A 10,712-nucleotide genomic window follows, 5' to 3' on the forward strand; every position below is an offset into this window, starting at 1 on the left:
TACTCATAGTTTCCTCAGAGAATTGTGTTGCTTCTTTACATGTAGAGATACATATATCAGCATTTCTTCCTTTTTTTTTTTTCCTTCTTTACTTTTCTTTTCGCCATTGTCTTCATCCCTTTTCCCAAGGCTGGTATCTCTTACTCTTCTAGCCTATCCTCTCTCATTGTGTTCCTCTTTTTTACCCAAGTGGTGTTTTTCTGTTCCAAGCTGATGGCCACAAAACACCCCTACGTCAGAGGGCTCAGCTAACAGCACAGACCTGTGGGATAAAACAAGCAGTGTGTCCTGCATCAATTTGTCTATTTTGTCACATTAACGGCTCGGTGGAGTTTGCTATCCCAGTTTGGAGTTAACGGAAGTATGGAAAATGCTACACCCAATCACAAATGAAGTTTTGCTGAGCCAATAGAGACGCAACTCCCACCTAGGAAGTGACTTGACGTGGCACATTAAGGAACTTCACATTTTTTATCTTTTATGGAAATAAAATGAATTCTTTAAGTGTGTGTGTATTATTATTATTATTTTTTTTAATATTCCTTTGGTATGTAGCTTTCTGCTTTCCCCCCTCCAGTGTGAGGATTTGTGGACAGTTGTACAAAAGCAAACATAGGGGTTTAATTTGAGTGAATTTTCAGCTCTGGCCAAGATAGTCCTGGCTATTTGTGGATTGTTGCCATAACAGACCACCTCAATATCAGAAGCAAGTCTACGGCAGAGACCTGATTTAAACTCCTTGACTTTGCTATACATTCTAATTGCCAAATTATTAATCCGTTTCTGCAGCGTAAAGAGCTTGGCTGGCCCTGTATAATGCATAGCTAAGTCAATGAGATGTCCCTGAAAAATCCCTGACCATTTAATTATGCACTATACAGGAACAGCACAGCCATTCTAGCAAGAGGAACCTGTAAGTCTGGGCAATATGAGCTCTCCCGTCAACCCTCCTTCCAGGGAATACTCTCCAATTAAGGAAGTGGCTGCTGGAGAATTTCTTCTGCCTGCTGAGCCAAGACAGGCTTATCTTAGTCAAGCAGCAGCTGCCCCTCAGCCCTAGCATCCTGATTGGTAGGTGGTGTCACCTGACCAGGGCTGACCAATCAGAGCGAGGTGGACCTGGGCCGGCTGCTGATTGGTTGCTGGAGTCAGCTGACTAGGCTCAGCCAATCAGGGGCTGCCCCTCAGCCCTAGCCTCCTGATTGGTAGGTGGTGTCACCTGACCAGGGCTGACCAATCAGAGCGAGGTGAACCTGGGCCGGCTGCTGATTGGTCGCTGGAGTCAGCTGACTAGGCTCAGCCAATCGGGGCTGCCCCTCAGCCCTAGCCTCCTGATTGGTGGGTGGTGTCACCTGACCAGGGCTGACCAATCAGAGCGAGGGAAACCTGGGCTGGCTGCTGATTGGTCGCTGGGGTCAGCTGACTAGGCTCAGCCAATCAGGGGCTGCCCCTCAGCCCTAGCCTCCTGATTGGTGGGTGGTGTCACCTGACCAGGGCTGACCAATCAGAGCGAGGGATTCCTAGGCCGGCTGCTGATTGGTCGCTGGGGTCAGCTGACTAGGCTCAGCCAATCAGGGGATGCCCCTCAGCCCTAGCCTCCTGATTGGTGGGTGGCGTCACCTGACCAGGGCTGACCAATCAGAGCGAGGGAAACCTGGGCCGGCTGCTGATTGGTCGCTGGGGTCAGCTGACTAGGCTCAGCCAATCAGGGGCTGCCCCTCAGCCCTAGCCTCCTGATTGGTGGGTGGTGTCACCTGACTAGGGCTGACCAATCAGAGCGAAGGATTCCTGGGCCGGCTGCTGATTGGTCGCTGGGATCAGCTGACTAGGCTCAGCCAATCAGGGGCTAGCCTCCTGATTGGTGGGTGGTGTCACCTGACCAGGGCTGACCAATCAGAGCGAGGGATTCCTAGGCCGGCTGCTGATTGGTCGCTGGAGTCAGCTGACTAGGCTCAGCCAATCAGGGGCTGCCCCTCAGCCCTAGCCTCCTGATTGGTGGGTGGTGTCACCTGACCAGGGCTGACCAATCAGAGCGAGGGATTCCTAGGCCGGCTGCTGATTGGTCGCTGGAGTCAGCTGACTAGGCTCAGCCAATCAGGGGCTGCCCCTCAGCCCTAGCCTCCTTGGTGGGTGGTGTCACCTGACCAGGGCTGACCAATCAGAGCGAGGGATTCCTAGGCTGGCTGCTGATTGGTCGCTGGGGTCAGCTGACTAGGCTCAGCCAATCAGGGGCTGCCCCTCAGCCCTAGCCTCCTGATTGGTGGGTGGTGTCACCTGACCAGGGCTGACCAATCAGAGCGAAGGATTCCTGGGCCGGCTGCTGATTGGTCGCTGGAGTCAGCTGACAAGGCTCAGCCAATCAGGGGCTGCCCCTCAGCCCTAGCCTCCTGATTGGTGGGTGGTGTCACCTGACCAGGGCTGACCAATCAGAGCGAAGGATTCCTGGGCCGGCTGCTGATTGGTCGCTGGAGTCAGCTGACAAGGCTCAGCCAATCAGGGGCTGCCCCTCAGCCCTAGCCTCCTGATTGGTGGGTGGTGTCACCTGACCAGGGCTGACCAATCAGAGCGAAGGATTCCTGGGCTGGCTGCTGATTGGTCGCTGGGGTCAGCTGACTAGGCTCAGCCAATCAGGGGCTGCCCCTCAGCCCTAGCCTCCTGATTGCTGATTTGTATTATTATTTATGAATTATGAATTATGATTTTTGAATTATGAATTAATATTAAATTGTTAAAGTAATCCTTAATAAATGCCGCTTGAATTTACGGGCATCACGACAACATTACTGGGGTGGGAATGAGCCAGCAGTAGCCAGAATCAAACTCACAAGCAACGGGGTGGAAGGCACACACCTTAACCACAACTCTAAGTCAGAGATACTGAGTGTCACCCGTCTCAGTAGCATATTGGTTTAGGTGTTACGTGATTTTAGTTTAGCTGTAGGTGATTCCCTGAGGCTTATTTTTTACGTCACCACGTAGACCAAAATTTAAGCCATATTGTCTCTGCCCCTACAAGCTACCATTCTTTAGTTTATTTAGAAGTCAGGTCAGCTGGAGGACTGTATTGTATAAAGGACTGATTTTCCAATCTTTGCCGTCCAGTCTCTGTAGCCTAATGGCTAAGGTGTTGTGCTTGGTACCTTGACGCCCTGAGTTCAATTCCCCTAGGCTTCAACTGTGTCTGCTCTGCTTTTTGGTTTTTAAGTAAGCACATAGACCAAAACATAAGCCGTTTTGTCTTTGCCCTTGCTAGCCACCCTTCTTTAGTTTATTTAGTACATTTGTTTGGGAGTCAGGCTAGTTAAAGGGCTGTAAAAACTAAAAGATTGAAAACAGGGCCTTATACCTGTTCTCTGTGGTGCAATGGTAGAGATGTTGAATTTAGTTTTTGAGGTTTTGGGTTTAATTCACTTCAATTGATTTATTTGGTGTGTTTGTTTGGGAGGAAGGCACGCTACAAGATTGCAATGAGGTCAAAAACCAATGGATTGTTTGCAGGGGACAGGTTTGCTAGTGTCTGTAGTGTATATGCTACCCTTCTTTCGTTTATTAATTGTGTTTGTGAGGGAGACAAGCTAGCTGCCACTCCCATATGACTATGTAGAGTAATGGTTAAGGAGCTGAACCCCAGTGCTTAAGGTCCAGGGTTTAATTCCCTTGTGCTCCATCTGAACTTTCTCTGAGCTCTCTTCTACTTTTTTTGTTTGGTGAGGGAGAAAAAAGCTATTGTTAGCAACCAGGTAGACCAAAACACAAGCCACCCAGTTCATGCATTTAAATTGAATGATTTACTCAAAGGGATTTGGGTCACTCTGTCAGCATTAGCCATTTTCCCCACATTTGAATATTTATATCATCATTCACAGGCCGTACAAAATCATCAACTTAAAAATTACCCCTGCATTGTATATTTATCCCACCATACATCCCCACATTGTGTATTGATTTATGTGATGACCCTCAGCCACCCCTACATGTAAATGAATGCCCCATTGCCCCCCACACCCTTGTGTATTGTCCTCATCCATTTTCTTTGAGAAATCCAGGTGCTGTGGTTGCAGTGGGATGTGTCCGATTGGTTGAACCTGGTCAAGTGACTCCACCAGCCAACCAGGCATTGGGATTGAGACCCGGCGGGGGTTAAGCTTCACTTGCAGCCCTTGGTTCTTTTGATGTTCATTTTCTTTGAGAAATCCAGGTGCTGTGGTTGCAGTGGGATGTGTCCAGGCCAGGGCTTATCTTTGTACAGTATTTCCCGTCTCTGTTTTTGCATTGCCATTGGCCCTATTCTTTTGTGTTTTAGTTGTTTTTTCCTGCTTCCACCTTTGCTGTTACTGAAGGCACAAGGCGTCACAGACCCTATCATCTCCAATAATACTAATGTATTTTCCTTCACTTATCATGAGTAGTTCTTCTTCTTTCCATAGCTTTAACATGTCCTGTTCAATCCCTTTTCTGTTGTGTTGTGTCTTTGAAGCTAACGTTCCCTCGCTTTTAGTCTCTACCGCTTCTGCTGGGAGACTGTTCCATTTCTCTACCACTCTAGGAGTAAAACTCCTTTACATTCCATCTAAGCCTCTAACTCACTAGTTTCAGATTATGACCTTGTTTAACCATATCTCCTCTTTCGAAACAAACATCCCTCCTGTGATTTGTTAAATGCCTTTAAGGATTTCCAGTATTTTCTCCAAGCTTATACATATCGAGTTCCCTAGTGTTTCCTGATCCTGAGCCTGCGTTATTCTTATCTACAATGGTAAGTTGAACATTTCCTTTCACTGTAACTCATCTAGTACTCATAGTTTCCTCAGAGAATTGTGTTGCTTCTTTACATGTAGAGATACATATATCAGCATTTCTTCCTTTTTTTTTTTTCCTTCTTTACTTTTCTTTTCGCCATTGTCTTCATCCCTTTTCCCAAGGCTGGTATCTCTTACTCTTCTAGCCTATCCTCTCTCATTGTGTTCCTCTTTTTTACCCAAGTGGTGTTTTTCTGTTCCAAGCTGATGGCCACAAAACACCCCTACGTCAGAGGGCTCAGCTAACAGCACAGACCTGTGGGATAAAACAAGCAGTGTGTCCTGCATCAATTTGTCTATTTTGTCACATTAACGGCTCGGTGGAGTTTGCTATCCCAGTTTGGAGTTAACGGAAGTATGGAAAATGCTACACCCAATCACAAATGAAGTTTTGCTGAGCCAATAGAGACGCAACTCCCACCTAGGAAGTGACTTGACGTGGCACATTAAGGAACTTCACATTTTTTATCTTTTATGGAAATAAAATGAATTCTTTAAGTGTGTGTGTATTATTATTATTATTTTTTTTAATATTCCTTTGGTATGTAGCTTTCTGCTTTCCCCCCTCCAGTGTGAGGATTTGTGGACAGTTGTACAAAAGCAAACATAGGGGTTTAATTTGAGTGAATTTTCAGCTCTGGCCAAGATAGTCCTGGCTATTTGTGGATTGTTGCCATAACAGACCACCTCAATATCAGAAGCAAGTCTACGGCAGAGACCTGATTTAAACTCCTTGACTTTGCTATACATTCTAATTGCCAAATTATTAATCCGTTTCTGCAGCGTAAAGAGCTTGGCTGGCCCTGTATAATGCATAGCTAAGTCAATGAGATGTCCCTGAAAAATCCCTGACCATTTAATTATGCACTATACAGGAACAGCACAGCCATTCTAGCAAGAGGAACCTGTAAGTCTGGGCAATATGAGCTCTCCCGTCAACCCTCCTTCCAGGGAATACTCTCCAATTAAGGAAGTGGCTGCTGGAGAATTTCTTCTGCCTGCTGAGCCAAGACAGGCTTATCTTAGTCAAGCAGCAGCTGCCCCTCAGCCCTAGCATCCTGATTGGTAGGTGGTGTCACCTGACCAGGGCTGACCAATCAGAGCGAGGTGGACCTGGGCCGGCTGCTGATTGGTTGCTGGAGTCAGCTGACTAGGCTCAGCCAATCAGGGGCTGCCCCTCAGCCCTAGCCTCCTGATTGGTAGGTGGTGTCACCTGACCAGGGCTGACCAATCAGAGCGAGGTGAACCTGGGCCGGCTGCTGATTGGTCGCTGGAGTCAGCTGACTAGGCTCAGCCAATCGGGGCTGCCCCTCAGCCCTAGCCTCCTGATTGGTGGGTGGTGTCACCTGACCAGGGCTGACCAATCAGAGCGAGGGAAACCTGGGCTGGCTGCTGATTGGTCGCTGGGGTCAGCTGACTAGGCTCAGCCAATCAGGGGCTGCCCCTCAGCCCTAGCCTCCTGATTGGTGGGTGGTGTCACCTGACCAGGGCTGACCAATCAGAGCGAGGGATTCCTAGGCCGGCTGCTGATTGGTCGCTGGGGTCAGCTGACTAGGCTCAGCCAATCAGGGGATGCCCCTCAGCCCTAGCCTCCTGATTGGTGGGTGGCGTCACCTGACCAGGGCTGACCAATCAGAGCGAGGGAAACCTGGGCCGGCTGCTGATTGGTCGCTGGGGTCAGCTGACTAGGCTCAGCCAATCAGGGGCTGCCCCTCAGCCCTAGCCTCCTGATTGGTGGGTGGTGTCACCTGACTAGGGCTGACCAATCAGAGCGAAGGATTCCTGGGCCGGCTGCTGATTGGTCGCTGGGATCAGCTGACTAGGCTCAGCCAATCAGGGGCTAGCCTCCTGATTGGTGGGTGGTGTCACCTGACCAGGGCTGACCAATCAGAGCGAGGGATTCCTAGGCCGGCTGCTGATTGGTCGCTGGAGTCAGCTGACTAGGCTCAGCCAATCAGGGGCTGCCCCTCAGCCCTAGCCTCCTGATTGGTGGGTGGTGTCACCTGACCAGGGCTGACCAATCATAGCGAGGGATTCCTAGGCCGGCTGCTGATTGGTCGCTGGAGTCAGCTGACTAGGCTCAGCCAATCAGGGGCTGCCCCTCAGCCCTAGCCTCCTTGGTGGGTGGTGTCACCTGACCAGGGCTGACCAATCAGAGCGAGGGATTCCTAGGCTGGCTGCTGATTGGTCGCTGGGGTCAGCTGACTAGGCTCAGCCAATCAGGGGCTGCCCCTCAGCCCTAGCCTCCTGATTGGTGGGTGGTGTCACCTGACCAGGGCTGACCAATCAGAGCGAAGGATTCCTGGGCCGGCTGCTGATTGGTCGCTGGAGTCAGCTGACAAGGCTCAGCCAATCAGGGGCTGCCCCTCAGCCCTAGCCTCCTGATTGGTGGGTGGTGTCACCTGACCAGGGCTGACCAATCAGAGCGAAGGATTCCTGGGCTGGCTGCTGATTGGTCGCTGGGGTCAGCTGACTAGGCTCAGCCAATCAGGGGCTGCCCCTCAGCCCTAGCCTCCTGATTGCTGATTTGTATTATTATTTATGAATTATGAATTATGATTTTTGAATTATGAATTAATATTAAATTGTTAAAGTAATCCTTAATAAATGCCGCTTGAATTTACGGGCATCACGACAACATTACTGGGGTGGGAATGAGCCAGCAGTAGCCAGAATCAAACTCACGAGCAACGGGGTGGAAGGCACACACCTTAACCACAACTCTAAGTCAGAGATACTGAGTGTCACCCGTCTCAGTAGCATATTGGTTTAGGTGTTACGTGATTTTAGTTTAGCTGTAGGTGATTCCCTGAGGCTTATTTTTTACGTCACCACGTAGACCAAAATTTAAGCCATATTGTCTCTGCCCCTACAAGCTACCATTCTTTAGTTTATTTAGAAGTCAGGTCAGGTTAGCTGGAGGACTGTATTGTATAAAGGACTGATTTTCCAAGCTTTGCCATCCAGTCTCTGTAGCCTAATGGCTAAGGTGTTGTGCTTGGTACCTTGACGCCCTGAGTTCAATTCCCCTAGGCTTCAACTGTGTCTGCTCTGCTTTTTGGTTTTTAAGTAAGCACATAGACCAAAACATAAGCCGTTTTGTCTTTGCCCTTGCTAGCCACCCTTCTTTAGTTTATTTAGTACATTTGTTTGGGAGTCAGGCTAGTTAAAGGGCTGTAAAAACTAAAAGATTGAAAACAGGGCCTTATACCTGTTCTCTGTGGTGCAATGGTAGAGATGTTGAATTTAGTTTTTGAGGTTTTGGGTTTAATTCACTTCAATTGATTTATTTGGTGTGTTTGTTTGGGAGGAAGGCATGCTACAAGATTGCAATGAGGTCAAAAACCAATGGATTGTTTGCAGGGGACAGGTTTGCTAGTGTCTGTAGTGTATATGCTACCCTTCTTTCGTTTATTAATTGTGTTTGTGAGGGAGACAAGCTAGCTGCCACTCCCATATGACTATGTAGAGTAATGGTTAAGGAGCTGAACCCCAGTGCGTAAGGTCCAGGGTTCAATTCCCTTGTGCTCCATCTGAACTTTCTCTGAGCTCTCTTCTACTTTTTTTGTTTGGTGAGGGAGAAAAAAGCTATTGTTAGCAACCAGGTAGACCAAAACACAAGCCACCCAGTTCATGCATTTAAATTGAATGATTTACTCAAAGGGATTTGGGTCACTCTGTCAGCATTAGCCATTTTTCCCACATTTGAATATTTATATCATCATTCACAGGCCGTACAAAATCATCAACTTAAAAATTACCCCTGCATTGTATATTTATCCCACCATACATCCCCACATTGTGTATTGATTTATGTGATGACCCTCAGCCACCCCTACATGTAAATTAATGCCCCATTGCCCCCCACACCCTTGTGTATTGTCCTCATCCATTTTCTTTGAGAAATCCAGGTGCTGTGGTTGCAGTGGGATGTGTCCGATTGGTTGAACCTGGTCAAGTGACTCCACCAGCCAACCAGGCATTGGGATTGAGACCCGGCGGGGGTTAAGCTTCACTTGCAGCCCTTGGTTCTTTTGATGTTCATTTTCTTTGAGAAATCCAGGTGCTGTGGTTGCAGTGGGATGTGTCCAGGCCAGGGCTTATCTTTGTACAGTATTTCCCCTGTCTCTGTTTTTGCATTGCCATTGGCCCTATTCTTTTGTGTTTTAGTTGTTTTTTCCTGCTTCCACCTTTGCTGTTACTGAAGGCACAAGGCGTCACAGACCCTATCATCTCCAATAATACTAATGTATTTTCCTTCACTTATCATGAGTAGTTCTTCTTCTTTCCATAGCTTTAACATGTCCTGTTCAATCCCTTTTCTGTTGTGTTGTGTCTTTGAAGCTAACGTTCCCTCGCTTTTAGTCTCTACCGCTTCTGCTGGGAGACTGTTCCATTTCTCTACCACTCTAGGAGTAAAACTCCTTTACATTCCATCTAAGCCTCTAACTCACTAGTTTCAGATTATGACCTTGTTTAACCATATCTCCTCTTTCGAAACAAACATCCCTCCTGTGATTTGTTAAATGCCTTTAAGGATTTCCAGTATTTTCTCCAAGCTTATACATATCGAGTTCCCTAGTGTTTCCTGATCCTGAGCCTGCGTTATTCTTATCTACAATGGTAAGTTGAACATTTCCTTTCACTGTAACTCATCTAGTACTCATAGTTTCCTCAGAGAATTGTGTTGCTTCTTTACATGTAGAGATACATATATCAGCATTTCTTCCTTTTTTTTTTTCCTTCTTTACTTTTCTTTTCGCCATTGTCTTCATCCCTTTTCCCAAGGCTGGTATCTCTTACTCTTCTAGCCTATCCTCTCTCATTGTGTTCCTCTTTTTTACCCAAGTGGTGTTTTTCTGTTCCAAGCTGATGGCCACAAAACACCCCTACGTCAGAGGGCTCAGCTAACAGCACAGACCTGTGGGATAAAACAAGCAGTGTGTCCTGCATCAGTTTGTCTATTTTGTCACATTAACGGCTCGGTGGAGTTTGCTATCCCAGTTTGGAGTTAACGGAAGTATGGAAAATGCTACACCCAATCACAAATGAAGTTTTGCTGAGCCAATAGAGACGCAACTCCCACCTAGGAAGTGACTTGACGTGGCACATTAAGGAACTTCACATTTTTTATCTTTTATGGAAATAAAATGAATTCTTTAAGTGTGTGTGTATTATTATTATTATTTTTTTTAATATTCCTTTGGTATGTAGTTTTCTGCTTTCCCCCCTCCAGTGTGAGGATTTGTGGACAGTTGTACAAAAGCAACATAGGGTTTTAATTTGAGTGAATTTTCAGCTCTGGCCAAGATAGTCCTGGCTATTTGTGGATTGTTGCCATAACAGACCACCTCAATATCAGAAGCAAGTCTACGGCAGAGACCTGATTTAAACTCCTTGACTTTGCTATACATTCTAATTGCCAAATTATTAATCCGTTTCTGCAGCGTAAAGAGCTTGGCTGGCCCTGTATAATGCATAGCTAAGTCAATGAGATGTCGCTGAAAAATCCCTGACCATTTAATTATGCACTATACAGGAACAGCACAGCCATTCTAGCAAGAGGAACCTGTAAGTCTGGGCAATATGAGCTCTCCCGTCAACCCTCCTTCCAGGGAATACTCTCCAATTAAGGAAGTGGCTGCTGGAGAATTTCTTCTGCCTGCTGAGCCAAGACAGGCTTATCTTAGTCAAGCAGCAGCTGCCCCTCAGCCCTAGCATCCTGATTGGTAGGTGGTGTCACCTGACCAGGGCTGACCAATCAGAGCGAGGTGGACCTGGGCCGGCTGCTGATTGGTTGCTGGAGTCAGCTGACTAGGCTCAGCCAATCAGGGGCTGCCCCTCAGCCCTAGCCTCCTGATTGGTAGGTGGTGTCACCTGACCAGGGCTGACCAATCAGAGCGAGGTGAACCT

This window comes from Spea bombifrons, chromosome 6, assembly GCF_027358695.1.
Source record: "Spea bombifrons isolate aSpeBom1 chromosome 6, aSpeBom1.2.pri, whole genome shotgun sequence".
In the NCBI taxonomy this organism is placed as follows: Eukaryota; Metazoa; Chordata; class Amphibia; order Anura; family Pelobatidae; genus Spea; species Spea bombifrons.